Source organism: Terrapene carolina, unplaced genomic scaffold (genome assembly GCF_002925995.2).
Source record: "Terrapene carolina triunguis isolate 2854851 unplaced genomic scaffold, T_m_triunguis-2.0 Scaffold89, whole genome shotgun sequence".
NCBI classification, from domain to species: domain Eukaryota; kingdom Metazoa; phylum Chordata; order Testudines; family Emydidae; genus Terrapene; species Terrapene triunguis.
The window spans coordinates 20059950-20078298 of record NW_020664440.1 but is presented as its reverse complement, the minus strand read 5'-3'; positions in this window follow the sequence as shown (position 1 = coordinate 20078298).

Sequence of the window (18349 nt, the reverse complement as noted above, 5' to 3'; positions counted from 1 at the left end):
TGTGATACTACATGAGGGGTGGTACTATCCGATGGATAGTTCACTAGACTGGGACTCAGCAGACCTAGGTTCTATTCTTGACGTTTCCACTGGCTTGCTGTATAACCCTGGTAAAATCACTTCACTTTTCTGGGCCTCTGTTTCCACAGTTGTTGAATAGATGTAATGCTGCTGATCCACCTTTGTTAAATACTTTGAGATCTGCAGATGAAAAGTGCTGTACAAGAGTGAGGTACTCTTAATATTTCTCAAGCTGTTGGGGACCTCAGGTGGAAGGTGTTAAAGCAACACAAAGCGCTATTATATTATTATTATTATTATTTAAAATGTTATATCCCGGTATTCTCTCCTCTTCCAGTGAATGTGTCCACCTTCCTCTCTCACTGATGGAAACTGAATTGCCTTCAGTATTTTGTATTGAAACTTCTTATTGCATTTTAAAAAAATATAATAATAATATAGATCCAGTAATTAAATTGCTACCAAAAGATAAGTCGTGAATGGTGAACTGCATCAAATGAACAAATAACGAGAATAAAAGGGGACAAGAATACAAAGAAATGTATTGTATGACCAGCGTATGGAATATTAAAAGATATAAAGAAAACATAACCCCCTTGATATTAAAGTTAGAGTGATGACTTTGATGGTTCATATTCAAACCACCGGTACATCATTTGTATAAAGAAATCTGTATTAATAAAGAAATCTCTATAAAGAAAATTTCTCTGAATTGCTGATATTATTAATCCACTTCTGAACTTCAGGGCAAAACTTTTGTTTCCAATCTGCATTTCAGATGCTCTTGTCTAATACTAACAATATTTAGTGCTATGATGGGACGTACAACCTACCTGTTTCCCATGAGGCTGCTGGAGGTTTGGCCATGGTTCTGCAATAGTTTCTCTGGCCCAATCCCGTTTTCCTGCTGGCCATGTAGGAGTGTAGAAGCAAACAGGGAAGGTTTAAAGGTTGGTGGGACCATGCAGTTGGGCTCAGTAATCTATCAAGGTTCAAACCCAGCTGTTGGGTACAAAAGCAGAAGGAAGCAAGCAGTGGTGGTGGGGTAGTGAGGGCACTAAGCTCAGGCAGGCCGCTCTCATGTTTGAACCTTAGAAGGGGAGAACTTTTATTTTAAAACTCTGCACCATTATTATGCCTTGGGAAAGGCAAGCAATTTTTTCTCTTATATTCCACACAGGGGAAGATTTAGGGCCAGCCCATCAGGTCTGGCCAAGCTACAGGTCCTGAGTATGGAGAAAGGTGGCTTTAAACCAGCTTGACACTGTTTACAATCTTGGTGGAGGCCATGGTATAAATTAGAGCAGCCTCAGGATTGCTCTAAATTTCATTGGCTGGCTTGTCCCCCGGGGTGCTGTTCTGCCTGCCCATGATCACTGATCATAAGGAACTCTCTCCCATCCCTCATGCATTCTGGAATGCCCCTTTATAGCGTGGGTATCAAGAAGTAAGTGTCATAGAAACAGCTGTGCCAGCTTTACATGACCCAGGGATACCTCTACACAAGAGGAATCCACAGCCGCCCAAGGAGGGCAGTGTTCTGACTGCTTTGTGCTCTGGTTAGGGAATGCCTTCATCCGAGGAGCCAAGGACTGGGCCAGCACCACATGCCATTGATGGGGTTCATCAACAGAATTGGTTCCCTCAGAATGGAAACTAGCCTGCTTCTAGAGGGTGACTGAGTGTGTGCCTGACAAGGTGGGTAGCTGATTGGTGACAATACCGGTAAATGCAGCACATACATCCCTGACCATAAAGGTCTGGGGGGAATGTTCCACACTGTGAGGTAATTCCTCAGCCAGAACCTGTGATGACTTATTCTTCTGGTGTGCTGCAGCTGCCAATCCAAAAGCCAGGAGCAGGTCAGATGACTCCCAGGGGCAGCTACTTATTACCTCAGAAATGGCAGTGAGCCATTCTATGCAACATCACCACTTGGCTGGGAACTCTCCCTCTGCCTTGTGGTGTTATAGACTGCCTGGGCTTCCAGCCTGCTCCCATTCCTGTCTGAGGCCTCCAGCCTGCTCTCACCAGCTGGTCCCACACCAGTATCCACCTGCACCTGCTTGAACTGGCTCCAACCCTGCCTCACTGAGTTGCCCAGCAGCCCCTGACACACACAGCCTATGGTGGTGTTGATTTTGTGGGGAGTGAGAGGGGAGCTCTGTCACCCCCACTACTCTCTCTCATATGCAGATATCAGAGTTTGATGTCCAGGTTCTGTAACCAGAAGGTGGCCTGTGTATCAGGGAAGGTTGGGCATTGTAGACCACCCTCCGGATGTTGGCTTAGGCACTCTTCCACCACATGAATTGTGCATGACGCTGCCCCGCAGTCAGAGATGGAAGGAAACCAGTCCAATCCAGTGCATGATTGTGGCAACCCTGATCCAGCCAGAGACTAGCTTGTTGAGCCTGGTCCAGGATCTACCACCACGTGGAGACGGAGGTAGGTGCAGCGATGGATTCCTGAATTTACTTAGTGTGTTACTTAGACTTTCTCCCATCGATGCTTCAACTCTGTAAGGATATAATTTGAGGCTCCCTGGCGGTGCTGATCATCTGTGCATGGTAAAGCCAAGGGGGTGTGAGCTCCATAGCAAAGGAGCATTGAGACATCAGCTGTGGTGTCAGATCCTGGTCCATAGGAGTGAGATCCCTCCCCTGAATATGAACACACCTTTGATTTGGCGCAGTGCGTTGTTCCCTCTCTGAGACTGGGGCATCAGTCAAACCGAGATATAGTAAGTTTGTTTCATCTGTTGCAGCTCTCCAAGCAGATTTAACAGTAGTGGTATCTTGTCAAAGGTCTGGTGTCGCTATGAGCACTAATGAATACAGACCGGAGGTCGGCATACAATTCAAGCAGCCACTAATAATGTGAGTGGCTGAATTCAGCTCAGTGTCGACAAGCTGATGTGGCAGCTGTGCCCCCAGACCTCAGAGCAGTATTCAGGTGGAGCAAACACCAGTGCCAATATAGACTTACAGAGGACCAAAAGGTTTGCTCAGGAGGTTCCCATCAGTTTTTGTATCAAGGGACGAGATCTTCACTGTCAGGTGTTCCAGGTATATGTATATTGATGACATCTGTCTTGCTGACACTGGCAACGACTTTCACATCGCAGCCAAGGTACGGACATTTTGAACACTTACTTCCAGCAATGGAGAAAATTCTCAATGAAACCGAGACAGTGGCAACTACTTGCCATCTGAACAAATCGTCTTGCCAATCAGCCCATTTCAATCTGTGTCCAAGGATGGCCATTGCCATTCCATCCATTTGTCTCATACTTGGGAGTAAAACTCAACTATAGCCTGCCATATGGGCCTACCTGGAACACCTGCATTCAGGGCCAACGAGGGGGGGAAGCTGGTACAAATTACCAAGGCCCAGCGGTCTGGAAGGGAGCCTGGGGCCCGGCTTTCCCCCCCCCCCCCCCCGCCGCCAGTCGGCCCTGTTTAGCCGGTCTGCCCTTGCTGGGGGGCCCGAAAAAATTCAGGAAGGGGGCCCGGCTTCCCCCCCTCTCGTCGGCCCTGTTTAGCCTGTCCGCCCTTGCTGGGGGGCCCGAAAAATTTTTTTCAACGGGGCCCGAACCCGCTCTCCGCGGCCCTGCCTGCATTGCCTTGATACCCACCCTACTCAATGGATCTTTTCCATGGGACCAGCAGCAAGACACTCCTGGCCTAAGTTCTATTGTTTTGTTATATCCCATTTTCCCTTCTGAGAGCACAGCTCTTCAGTCTTCTTCCAGCCCACACATTCTGATTTTGGATGCAGACAGTAATAGTCCCCTTTGGTGAAACAGAGATTAGGTAAGGACTTATCCTGCCATACATAGCACAATCTACATGTTCTTGGGTTCTGTTGAACAGCAGTTCCTCCTGGTTTTTAATGGTGGCTTCTTTTAGCGATGGGCCTGAATCGAACCCCTGAGTCTGAACTTCACATCCCCACAGATGGCAGAACCGAAATCCCACATCCAAACACCCTGGAATATAGAGGTTCAAAATTCTCATCTGAGTGTGAAACTTCCCTGAAGTTTTGTGTGTTAATGTGTGGCCTATTATAAGATACACTGTACGTTCAAACTGCACACTTGGATCCAAAGCCAGATCCAAGATTTCTTCAAGCCTATCACTACCTTGTCAACTGGACAAGGAAGATGAGGGGGAAGCCGTAGGTTAGCGGTGTACAATAATATGGCCATTTATCTCAGTTTCAACCACCACTGGTGCTATGATATTGTTACAAAGGGAGTATTTTTGAAGACCACCTCAATGGCTCTGAACTGGATCAGCCACTGCAGAGTTGATAGTGTGCTTCTCTAAACTAAAGAGTAGCTGATCAACTTGCCTGGGTATATGAAACCCCAAGTGTTCTGGCTAGAGCCATTAGCTTTCTGCTAAAAGTTTCTTTCATTTGAGACCTATGGAAGAAGGCTGGGAAGATGAGACTTCACTGAGTTATAAAATACACAGATACACATGAGAAATTGCAATGACAGGGTCACTGTAGGTGAATTAGACTGCCGAGACAGCTTTAACTCAGTTACGAGGGGAGTGGAGGTAACTTGCTCAGATGTTGTCTGCCTGTTTTGGCCAGACAAAACTTTTTTTTTGGGGGGGGAGAATTCCCCAGTAATTCTCCTTCTCCCCCTTTCACTTTGTGTTAAGCTGTTGTTTCACCAGGATACAATACAGTAATAAAAGCTTCTGAATCAAAAACTCAAATATTGCAGTTTCTTTTGGATTTCACACTGACCTGACAAAGCAGAAGCCACTAGAGTGCGAGAAGGGATCGGGAATGGCAATGGAGCCTGCAAAAGCAGCCCTGCAAAACATACATTTGAGGGATCCAATCCTTTGAAATATACCCAGCCAAAGAGCCTGTAAACCCGAGATTTGGGGAACTGAGTCTCTTCCTGTTTACACCTGTGTGAATTCAATTACTTCAGTGCGAAAGGAAAATCAAGCCCTTTATATGAATTAATGATTTTCAGGCCATAAAATGCAAAGTCTTCTACTTAGTGGGGGGCTTTGGAGGAGTGGGAGAGTGGGCAAGGGAGGCCCTTCATAGAACTTCATCCCCCTGATTTACACAATGTCTTCATCAAGGGCCCTCATCATGGTGACCTTGCGTCAACCAAGGACAGCTGCATGGAGCCCAGGTATAAGAACCTGAGTAGAATAGAATAGAGCTCCCTTTGCAGCCTGTGTATGCAGTGCTAGATCTGACAGAAGGTGTGCTGTAGAATGCCTCTAGCATCCTCTCCTCCTAGGGAGGCTTAGTATGCTGTCTCCACAGCACTCCCAGCTCCAGCTGGCTTTAGGGAGCAAGAGACAACTGTTCTATTAAGTCACAATAAACAGGGCTTTTGATTGCATTCCAAATGACTTCCCTTTAAACGAAGTCCCTTTTAAAAGAATAATAACTTATTTTCCAGACCCAAACGTCGGCGGAAGAAGCTGGGCTCGTTTTCATGTTTTAGCTGTGAAACCGTATCGGGTGGCACCATCTGATTCCTTTTCTTACCATTCTTTTGTGCCTTTCCTTTGTAAGCCAAAATGAGCACATTCAGGCGTGAGAGAAAGAGGTGAAATGAGATTGTATTGCATTTCTTTGGGATAGGCAGTGCGATGTTTTTTTCTTAACTTCTGAAATTTCAAATAGCCTGAGAAAAATACAAGCACAGACAAAACTACAAGCACAGACAAAAGTGGGGACGATGCCTTCCCTCTAAATGCTATTTTAAAAACCCTACCAATGTAAATGGGCCTTCTTATACAGCTATTTTATTTATCATTCTTTTGACAAATTTTAAAGTCTTTTTTCTTTAGGTGCTTTTGAATGAGTTAGCTTCTTCTGAAAGTGATGGACTGTTAATAGTGGCTCCAGGCAGTTACAGCGGGAGCAGGTGTTGTGCAAGCATTTCCTGCCCCCAAACACCTCTGCCAATCCAGCTCAGTCCTGACCTGCAGCACTCACTGCTGTTCCAGCCCTGGGCTCCCATACACAGCTCTGCCCGTAAATCCCCTAATCCTGACCTGCAACACTTCCTGCTATTCCATTCCTAGGCACCCACGAGAGCTCTGCCAAAGCATCTCTGTCCTAATCCATTATTCCTTTCCTCAGACCTCAGTAGAACCAGGGCTGGCTCTGGCTTTTTTGCCACCCCAGGCAAAAAAGCCTCCCGCCACGTTTTCACCCCCCCCCCCCCCCGGAGTGCGGCAGGGGAGGGCGCTGAGCCCGGCCGCAGGCCGCTCTCCCCGGCCAGCCGGAGCGCCGGGGGGAGGGCGGCGAGCCCGCCGCAGCTCCGCTGGCGGCCGGAGCGCCGGGAGGAGGGCGGAGAGCCCGGCTGGGGCTCCGCTCTCCCCGGCGGCCAGAGCGCCAGGGGAGGGCGGCGAGCCCAGTCGTGGCCCCGCTCTCCCCGGCGGCCAGAGCGCTGGGGGAGGGCGGCGAGCCCACTGCGGCTCCGCTCTCCCCGGCGGCCGGAGCCGGAGCACCACACCACGCCACCCCCCTCCAGGTGCTGCCCCAAGCACAAGCTTGGTGGGCTGGTGCCTGGAGCCGGCCCTGAGTAGAACGCTACCAATGCACCTCATTCTTGATTTGTAATCCCTCTGTTATTCCAGTCCTGTCCCCTGAAACAAACTCTGCCAATGCACTTCACCCTTAGACTGCGTCCCACTCCCCCCTGCTGTTCCAGTACTGAATCCCACACACCGAATATTCCGGGTAATGATCTTACTGTTAATTTGGCTGAATTTGAGCATATTAAGGAACCGGTTGTTTTGTGATATATTCAAATAGGGGGATTGGATGAGACCTGGACCAGACTAATTCTCTTTGAGGTCTAACCCAGAATCTGAACTCCCTTCTCCAGACGTGAAAGGCTAGTGCCTCTAGCCCCTGTGCATTGTGCTTCATTCCCACCGCTGTAGCTGCTTCCTGTTACTGTGTCACCCGCTTCCCCCTGCTCCGCCATTGCCCTTTCTCCTCCGTTGTCCCATGGCTGGTCTTCTCTTCAATGCTAGACAAAACACAGGCACATTTCTATTTGTAGAGTCATCATGAGGGCTGCCAGTCATGCCACAAAGACCAAAAGGAAGAAACAACGGTCTTAGGACATGACTTTTGAACACTCAGCATTATTTATTTGGCAGCAACTCCACTAGCGTTAGTCCCAACTAGAATCCATTGTTAGCAGGGCAAGACACGTGTGCACGTGACATAAATCACCCTAACAATGGGTAGGGAGCTACACTCGTGTTGATGGCCCAATACCAATTTTTTGTCCATCGCTAATCAGAAGTAAAATTCTAGCTTTTTTTAAAACATATGTCAACCGAGTGACAGAAAATGTATTTGATCTCCCTTCCCACCAGATTTTGTGTGGATTGATATCTGATATTTTTTCCTCTCCATCTCAGAAGAGTATGCATGGGGATTTCACAAAAAGTCTGCAGTAGTTTTATGAAGTTGTAGAAATTTTGCAGACACCATGTTTTTATTTTAAGTAGAAAAAACACTGTAGTTTTCAAAGGTAAGAGAAAGTTTCTCTCAACCCAGGAGGTAACTTCTAAGACCTTTGTTCCAGGTTTTCTCCTATCCCTGATTATATAGTCTGGACATGAATCAGAGAAACAGAGCTTCTTAAAGCACAGCCCTGCCTGAGGTGCAAAGGGCATTGCATTAGCTTCAGCAGTGATAGACGTTAAAGGCAACGTTTTAAGCAAGGGCACTAACAAGTTGGTGGTAGTAATAATATTACTTAGCCAACATTTTCAAACCTGGGGGGAGATTTTTACAAGCACCTACCAGATTTAGGAGCAGAAGTCCCATTGAAAGTCATTTCATGCATTGGTACCTAAATAAAAGTAGCCTCATTTTCAAAGGTGCTGGACACCTGCAGCACTCTTTGAGTTCACTGGAATTTGTGGGCGCTAAGCATTTATCCCACTAAAGTAAATGGGAGCTGCTGGGTTCTCAGCATGCTTGAAAACAACTGCTTAAGGCTTGGTCTACACTTAAAAGTTAGGTCAAAGGTGTGAAAAAATCACCCCTCACCAACATAGCGATGCCAACTTAACCCCCAGTGCAGACATAGTTGCACTGAAGAATACTTCAGTCGACATAGCTACTGTCATTTGGGGAGTGGTGTTTCTACACCAACAGAAAAAGCCCTTCCTTTGTTGTCGGCTGCATCTACACTACGGGGTTATGCCAGCATAGCTACGGAGACCTCGTTATGCTGGTATAGTCTCCATAGTGTTGACATACCATAAGAGCTGGTCTACACTGGAAATTTACATTGGTGGAAAAATCCACACCCCTGAGATACGTAGTGAAGCCGACCTATCCCCCGGAGTAGACAGAACTAGGTCAACAGAAGAATTCTTCCGTTGATCTAGCTACCGGCTCTTGGGAAAGTGGATTAACTACACTGATGTGAGAACACCTCCCATTGGCACAGGTAGTGTCTACACTGAAGCATTACAGTGATGCAGCTGCAGCACATCAGCTGTAGTGTTTTAAGTGTAGACATACCCTAAGTGCCTAAAAATTGACTTAGGAGCGAAACTTAAGATGTTCAGGTTTGAAAATTTTGGCCATGGTATTTAAATATTCATTATCCAAAACATTTGGCTGCAGTCAGAAAAGTGACTCTAAAAATAATATTGAGGGGGTCCATGTTTCATCTGATTCCACTGGCTGCTAGACTAAATTTGCCCAGTTTGAAAATCAAAAGAAAAATTTTCATATTCCTAAATGCTGCAAAGTTAAACTCAGCCAGGATCTGAAAATCAAGCTGGGGTCTTTCTACTTCTTACAGCATCACTAGCGTGCAATATTGATTCTGCAGCTGAAGCCTAGCTGGCAATTTTTGCTGAGGATGCCTGAAGCAGAAGAGATGAGATCTTGCTTTCTTGTAGCTGTATTGGTTATGGCATAGTAACAGGAGTAAAAGGTTGTTTTTACCAATTGCAATATGTCTTAACAATATACAGGGAGTTGTAATGTTCAGTGTGAAGGTGTCGTCGACAGAGCTCTCAGAACTCAGGAAACCTGGGTTCCAAAACCAGCTCTGCTGTAGATCTGCTGGGTGACCTTAGACAAGTCGCATCACTTCTATATGCCTCATTTTCCCCACCTGTGAAGAATTTCGCAGGAATAACTGATCTGCCATTCAGGGCCAAAAGGCAGAGATTCTGATACAGAATGCACCAGAGCTCAGTTTCTTATCCCGATTGGTCCTCAAACCATAAAGCTAATCAGCGTCTAAACACTGCCCATCTCTAAATCCAGTTCAGTTCTGCTTGACATCACCAGGAATTGGTTACCACACCATTATCATGAATAAGCAAAGCTGTAAGTCAAAGGCTACAGTTAGCAGTTAAATATTGTGTGTATGTTTTAAATTCACATTGGAGACCCATCAGAATATGGCTTTGTTTTAACCTTCAATAGGGAAAGTTCTCTTCTGTTTAAGAATGTTGCCAGGAAGGAATTGAGTGCAAAAAATCCTTCTCAGCCTTCTCCAGGCCTCATCATAATTAGGTGGTGAAATAAAGTCCCTCCACTGCTGTCAATATGTTCCCTCCTTTTTCTGAGGAAGCAGGTCTCATTTGTCCAGCCATCCCTGAGCTCCTTGCTAGACCAGCTGAGAGAGGAAGGAGAGCAGTTCTGACTCCCCACAAACACTGCCTTCTTATTGCTCATTCAGGACTCTGTGTCCAAAATATCAAGAAGGCTGGCAGGGGCTGCTTGAGGCAACCTCTGCATGGAGCTAAAAGGCAGTGGAGTGTGAAGAAATACCAGCCCAGCACTCTGGGCCAGCCAAGCATAAAGCTCTGGCACACCCCTGACAGTCCAGTCAGTTCCATTATTATCACATGAGGGGAGAAAGGTTTTTTGTCAGATATTCTGAAGGGAATATAAGGACTGCATCTGTGTTCTGTCTTCTGTGTCCTTTGGCAGGGACAGGGAGGGAGATATTTACTGATTGCAAAGGGGATTGATGACTGCTGCTGATCTGGGAACATTCCTTATTGATTTTTTCATGTACCTGGAGATATACTGTGTAAGTAATGGTTTAATTGTATACGTATATATACACAGTCATTTATTTGCCTTCGTGGAGCACTGCTGGTGAAAAATGTGTTCAGCTAGAAAGATTGTTTTTATGTGTATAGTCTTTCACACTATAGCACCAGGTGCCTTGCAGAACTGTAAATTCTATAGGCAAGGCCAAACTTTTCAGGCAATTTATGCTTGCAAACATGCACCAAATATGTCTGTAATTAGGCATGTAATAACTACAGTTGAATGCACAAATACAACCAATTAGCCAGTTGTACATGCAATTACCTAATTGGTGTGGGAAATTAGTGTTTGCATGTAAATTAAGAATACAATTTTGCATTACATTTTGTGCATGGGTTTGCATGCCTCGAGTCTAGTGAAAATCTGGCCAAGTGTGAATACATCTATATAATATGTGTGTGTGTGTCTGCATGCAAACTTCCTGTGCTTTCCTTTTTTCTAACTCCATAAGTTTTGTCCACTGAAAAACAGAGCAGAACCCATATAAAAACTACACACAAACACGGATCACTTCATTTACCACTCAAATGTGGCCATCTCTGAGTTGATATGAAATACTGCAGCTATTTCCTGTGCACCACAACACTGCACAAAAGTTTAGGAGCAAGTGATGAATGCTCTTTCCAGTTTATCAACACCCCATATTTCAAGAATTGATACAAACTCTAGAGATGGGCAATGTGGCTTAGGCACAATAAGACGTGACCCAAACCTTCCTTCAAAATTCAAACAAACCAAATCTCCTACTCATTATTTTTCATGGTCAAGGTTTTTTCATGTACAGTCTGTCCACTCTGGGTGTTTTCTCAACCACAAGAAAGATATGGAAGTCAATGGGCATCGCTGCAGGGGGTCCATTCCTTCCAGATTCCTGACCAAGACTGTGGAAAAACCAAGGAAGAAACTGACCCCAGGGAATCCTTTCCAGATTCTATACTGAGCCCAGTGCATGCTGGGACAGGACTTTTTGGACATTTAGTAAATGCCATGTGGACACCTAGGAAGTGCAGAAGTGAACAGACCTCACGAGTTACATACTGGCTCACCAGCAAGCTTCAATGGTTTGATTAAGTAGCTCTCAGGAAGGAAAGATGTAGCAATGGACATGAATGGAACTTTAGTGGTGCCACTAAATGTAAATTTTCATAGAGATGTGCAGGACTTTAGCTGCATTGACTTTAACAGTCAGCAGAGGTGAAGCTAAAGGTTATGTCATGTGTCACTGAAAATTTCTGAGTTAATTTAAAGTGAGACCAAATCCCTCCTAATATTGCTCTACTGTCGCACAGAATGTAGATACCATCTAGGTTGCTGGGCATTGTTAGTGAGGGATGGCTTCACTCACCAGATGGGGGATAGTGATTAATGGCCAGTCCACTGTCCGAGCCAATAGCTACTGAGTGACGTACTGGAGAGAAATAAATGGATTCTGTTACAGTCCTCTTGGAAGGTGGTGGCTAAAGCATTTTATAAGTTAGCCACTTGCATGTGGGCTGTCAAAATATTTTAACATCTGCTTCTGACCTCCAAGTGTTTTCCTTTCCCTTCACTGACTGATGCAGCCCCAGACCTCCCTTGCAGTCACAAATGACAGCATTAGCCATTAGAATCACTCTTTGAATTAATTACCCAGAAATATGCTTTCAAATCTTCTACTCCATGTAACAGCAAATTAAAGGGCAGCCTGGGTGGGGTATTACACATCTTGTTTTGACTGCCCCTCTACAGCTAATGCAGCCGTTAACACGCCATCCACACCGTCTCTGGTGCTGCTCTCACTTTCTCTTTTCACAATCACTGAGAACATAATGAGGAAATTATCTTTTTTTCAAACTTGTGTGCGTGTGTTCGTATAAGCACAATGCAGTGTTGATGAAAGGTACCAGATGGAGAACACAGGAGACTAGAGGCCTCTGTTGAGGTTCAAATAATTACGGGGGACAACAAATGAAAAACAGGGTCAGGAATGAGGGTCACAGGTTCAAAATCAGGGATCCAGAAGGGGACACCGAGCAGAGAACCCCGGACAGCACCCACTGCTCCTCAAAGGTGTCTAGGGAGCCAGCAGACACAGCCCAGAGGAACTCTGCCTGGAGACATAAACCAAGGGAGGAACAGAAATAGGCCTCACAGTCACTGAGCACCTCCCCCTCCAGCTTCCTCCTCCTGGTTTTATAGATGGCCACCTGGACCAAAGCTAAGCTGACGAGGAGGTCTCACGATTTTGTGGGGCCCCAGATAGGGTGTGCATAAATCTGGAAGTATTTTTTTTATTATTATATGGAGATATACCTATCTCATAGAACTGGAAGGGACCTTGAAAGGTCATTGAGTCCAGTCCCCTGCCATCACAGCAGGACCAAGTACCGTCCCTGACAGATTTTTGCTCCAGATCCCTAAATAGCCCCCTCAAAGATTGAACTCACAATCCTGGGTTTAGCAGGCTAATGCTCAAACCACTGAGCTATCCTTAGCTTGTGCAGCCACAGCCTAAGGAGAAGGTTCTGGAGGAGCCGGAAAAGGGGCTGCAACCTGGCGCACTCCAGGTAAATATGTGCCAGGGTCTCCCTGATGCCACAGGAGGGGCAGGTGTCGAACTGTGCCAGATACACGCCCGGGCTCACAGCTCCATGAAGGAGCCACCAGCTGCTATCCCCAGCGGGCCGTGGGAACAAGGTGGAATATGGGCTGGCCCAGCAGGGTTCCTCAGCAAGCAGGTAGAACAAAGAGCAGCAGCAATGGAACACTCCCTCCTGCTGCCAAGGTGCCGCTGTACTGACCTGAGAATTTGGTTTCCCCGGCCCACTCATCACTTCGCCTCAAACCTGGTATTACTTACAAAAGCCACGCTGCAGTCTTGATGCACAAGGATGGTACAGGGAATCAACTGAAGAGCACAAGTGAGTCCTATGAACAATACTGAGAGAAGTAGACCTCATTCTGCAGGCACCCACCCAGGTGAATGTTTCTACCATAAACACCCAATTCCCCACACTCCACAGAACCTGCCACACCCCAGGTAGGCGCTGATGACTACCCTCTAGGATTCCTTCTTTGTAACTAAGGAGGATTTTATTCCACCAGAGAACTGAAGTGACAGCTGCCATTAGAGGTCTATGATGAACTGACTGAACAGCTGCTGCCTCTGGAGTACTCCAAATTCCTGTCAGCCCAAGGAATGGAAACCAAGTCTGGAGATGTCAATGAACTGGTAGTGCTCTCTCTCACACATGGATAATTCACAGCTCTACGTGTTGGTCAACACCAATACTTTTTCTGTTCACCTACTGAAATTCTGCACCCTGTCCTACTATAAGAATTAATAGGCAAAAGCTGCTGGATAATTTCAGACCAAGGATTCAGGTTCAGGCCCTTTGAGTCTGATTTTTTTTTAAAAAGCAAGTGCCTAAAATGCACCATGCAATTGCATGTCTAACTTGCATACAGAATTTCCACTATTACAGGTTAATGTGTAACCAGATCCATAACTCCATCTATAACATGGTCCAAACAACCTGAGTAACTTGGAAATGATCAACGAGTTTCCCAATCTCTGTGCCTGCGCGCATCTCTAGGATGTGCAACATTCGCCTAATGTCTTGGATCCGGACATCTATACCTTATCTAAAATTAGGTGATGGTCTCCTTTCTACATGGGACCCCTACCCCCACCTCATGCTCTGTTGAATAGCTCCTTAACCTAAGCAGACCCTATGAAAGCGGAAGGCTTTGTCGCAAACCCAGCAAGGGGGAAAGTAACAGTCATTTGCCAATAGCTAAAAGAACTCCTAAAGGGAATTTTGGAAGCCTATAGGAAATGAGTCTTTTGTCTGAACGAATAAATAAATAAATAACAGCCTCATTTCAGGTGTATTGAGTTGCAGCGTGGATCTAAGGGCTGTCAGATTCCCTTGATCACTGACAGCAGTTTGGACTTTCCCCTGCCAGTCCTGCTGGGAGACAGTGAGGAAGGGAGGGGGTTACAGTCTCTCTCCTTCCCCTCCCTTGTTGTCTCTGCCTGAGCAGCCCTCTTCCTACACTCCTATTGCAGAGCTTACTGACTGGAACAAGGTTCCCTGAAGCAGAAGAAGTGAAATCAAATGAATTTGCAAAAACTGGTTTGTTTATCTTTTTTTATTAATAGCAGAATAGCATTCCCAAGGGGATAGTCCAATCTTGTAGCTGGTGACTTTTATCCAACCGGGCAAACATACACCCCTGGCTGTTTGGTTTTTTCCCCTGGCTTTGCAATTGGGAAAGAAAAGCAATAGTCTGAATTCTCCCCATCTTTTTCAGCTTTCCTTCCATGTGAACTGTGTAACCTGAGTTTTACACTACAGATTAAAGGGGTGATGCCAAAGTACTGAGCCTCCTGCTTTCCTGTTGGCTTCAGCGGAAGTTCAGGGTGCCCAGCATTTGGCAGGGTTGGATTTTTAATCCCAGTGTGAAGGTTAACAGGTCAAGGGTGGGAGAGGAATGAGAGGTACCCCCGAGGAGAAATGATTTGCTCAAGGTCACAGAATTCAGGTGCTCTGACTAACAAGGCACACTGTCTGTCTCTAATGATACCTTTGCTGCCCCATGGCCTGAGACCTCTGGTTGCCTTAAGAAGTTTATAATAAAAGCATAGTTACAAAAAATGGCCATATGCCCTAAATCCTCCTCAGAGTGAGGGCAAAGATCAAGGATAAAACTCTGTTCTCCCCAGAAAGAATGTTATATATTCTGATAAGTTACAAACACATTTTCTAGGATCAGGATGGAATCCAAAAATATCTTGGCTCTGGCCTTGCAGGGTACACCAAGGATCGGCTAGCTATGAAGTATACAAAGGATGGGCCTTACAGCTTTTGAAATGTATCCAGGGAAAAGAGAATACAAGAGCCACAGATCTTCCTTGGAAAAGAGTCCTGCTGCCTGCTTTGTCTTGGTTATAATGTAAAGGGCTGGCTATTTTAATGAATACATCTTGCTGCTCTGGATGTCTGCAGAGGACTAGCTAGCTATCCCCAAAGTCCTCTCATGGCATGCACTGTGTCTCAGATAGGAGTCTCTGGAGAACATTATCTGCTTTGGTTGGGCCAAAGATCTGGTCTAGAAATTAGAGGTGATTATCTCAGGACATTACAGAGGAGATTTTCAAAGGCAAAAGGAGATGGGCACCTAACTGTCCTTTGCGAGGCTGCAAATCTCTTCCCACATCACTGACCTCGCTGTGGGGATTGCAGTGTCCCCAGGAACACTCGGCAGTAATGAAGGGAATTCAGTATTGAGGTTTCTGGACACAGACACCGCCTGGGGTTCTCCCTGGCTTGCAAGGTCCCCAAATGACTTGCTATACAGGACCTAAGGTGCCTGTAGGTCCTGGCTTGGACTATGCAGTCATGGAGGGCACAGCTGGCTATACGCAACAGGGATGTTCAACCGTTAGAGACAAGCCCAGCCTTGGTGTGAGCAGGTGCAGCTAAACTGAGTCAGCCAAGTTATACCTGCTTATGCTAAGGCAGAATATGATCCTACAAATCCTTAGACATGTGACCAGTCCCACTAGAGTCAGTGGTTTCAGAATGAAGTCACTGGGACTATTCATGTGAGTTTTACAGGATCGGGCCCTTAATATATAACAGACTGTACCCGGAATGAATGAGCATTTTCAAGCAAGCAAAGGGAAGCACACTCCCTGAAGATTCCTGTGAGTGGGAAGGCAGGGGGAGCTCTGAAGTATTTTTAAAAGCACTTAATTAAGGGGGTTAGAGAGAAGGGATAAGTGTGTATGTGAGGAGGGGGAGAGGGAATTGTACCTTGGTGACTGGAATGTGGCATGTGTGTGAAACTGCTGAGAGGGATGTAATCGTCTCTGCAAATCAAGATGAGCTAGCTGGCCAATGAAGCATGCCTGGCATTTTATTTCTCATATTGTTTGGAGATAGGGATTCAGCTGAGTGCATTCAGCAAATAAAGATCAAATAACCTGCTGTGAATAATGTTTTAAACCCGGGTTCCTATCAGGATCTAGTTATAAGCCCATATACTCTGTTGGATAAAAAATAAGTTACACATGGCTGGAGGCAGTATTACTTTCTATGGAAGATGAAATCTGTTTTGAAATAGAAAATGTTTAGTGCTTTTTTTTTCTCTCTCTTTTTTTTTTTTTTTGGAAGGACTAACCTGCATAAGGCTGCCTAACAGAGAGGGTCTAGGAGCTTTCAGTACTATTTCACCCACGGTGCCTGCTTCCAGAGCTAGGGATTTGTGCTAAAAGAGGAGGTCAGTCCAAGAAGGGAGGGTGATGGAGAGTCCATATTGTTGGCCATGATTTGCTCATTATGGCTGGAATCAACCTAGTCTCTGCTGCACTAAGCTTGTCTGTTGTGGAGTGAAGCCCTGATGAGATGATTCTCTGCTTTCCGATGATGAACATCTGAGGGTATGTCTAGACTGCAATTAAAAGCTTGTGGCTGGCCCGTGCCGGCTGCTTCAGGCTCGCGGGGCTATTTAATTGTGGTGTAAATGTTCAGGCTCAGGCTGGAGTCCTGGCTCTAGGACCCTGTGAGGTAGGAAGGTCCCAGAACTTGGGCTATAGTCTGAGCATCTACATCACAATTAAACCCTCAGGAGCCCGAGTCAGCTGACGTGGGCCAGCCATAGGTGTCTAATTGCAGTGTAGACATACCCTGAAAGACCAGCCATAGGGCAAGGACACCACTTCCCGCTACTCTCACATACACCTACCCCAGTGTGTGGCTTCAAGGCTTGGGGGAATTGATATAGGGTTGTACTGTTTGGGCCAGATTTGGATACCCTTATGCACTTTGAATAGCATCTTATGGGCACAAGTGCTCCTGTTTACTTCAATGGGCTACTGAGGGAGAAAGGTACCACTATCCGCTGGATTGGCGGGCAGCAATCGATCCAGCAGGGATCGACTTATCGCGTCTACACTAGACATGATACATCAACCCCCGAGTGCTCTCTCGTCGACTCCTGTACTCCAGCTCGGCGAGAGGCGCAGGCGGAGTTGACGGGAGAGAGTCAGCCGTTGACTTACTGCAGTGAAGATACCACGGTAAGTAGATCTAAGTACGTCGACTTCAGCTACATTATTCACGTCGCTGAAGTTGCGTAACTTAGTTCGATCCCCCTCTTCCCCAGTGTAGACCAGGGCTCAGAGTGTCAGAATGTGTGCCTCTGTCTTTTGAAGGAACATAGGCAGTGGCACACTGAATGATACAGACAGGTTTGCTCAGCTGTCCCAAGGTGTCTCCAAGGCAGGGCTCTGCCCATGAGTTCCGTTATCTCATGACGGACATGACTGGACATAGAAAAGTGGCTACTTGACTGACACTTTTCATGGTTATTTCAGAGCCATTTTCCCCTGAACCCCATAATTTCTTTAGCATTGCCATGACGTAAGTGGCTGCTTTATATCCCTCACACTTAAAATACATGAGTCAAGGCCTCCATTTTCATGGCCACAAAGGACTGAACAAGACAGACACACCCCATACACACTTGCACCTTTTGCAGTCCATCAGTGATACTCCTTCAGTCAAACTGATGGGTCACCAATACAGCTGGTCAAAAAAATGGTCATCAAAACTGATTTTTTTGAAGATTTTTTTTTTATTAAAAGCGTTTGCGTTCCACAGAAATTTTTTATTTTTATTGAAAAAACAAATGCCCCCAAACCAAAATATTTGGTTGAAAACCTAAATCTTTCAGCCCAAAACAGAAATATATATAATTAGGCAATAGTACCACAATGCTTTTATGGGAGTTGTAGTTCGATTGCCTTGTGTCCCATTTTCAGATATAGGCTGGCCTCTTCAGCTAGACTACATCTTCCATGATGCACCATAACCAGGGACTCCCATGATGCACCACCTCCCCTCTTCAAGATATATTTAGACTAAGGAGCTGGCCTACAGAAGAGAATGGGGGCATGAAGCACTCAAACTACAGCTTCCATGAGGCCCCACAGCAGCATTTCCAAATTAAAATATTCCTGGTTCTGACTGAAATTTTTCAGTATTTTAATTTCCACCAAAAAAATCAAAATCAGTTCTAGTCCGAAGGCTCTCTCCCCACCCTCTGGGCTTTTGTGTCCTGCCTCTTCTGCACTTCCAGCCTTAGTCTAGATCAGGGGTCGGCAACGTTCGGCACGCGGCTCGCCAGGGTAAGCACCCTGGCGGGCCGGGCCAGTTTTATTTACCTGCTGACG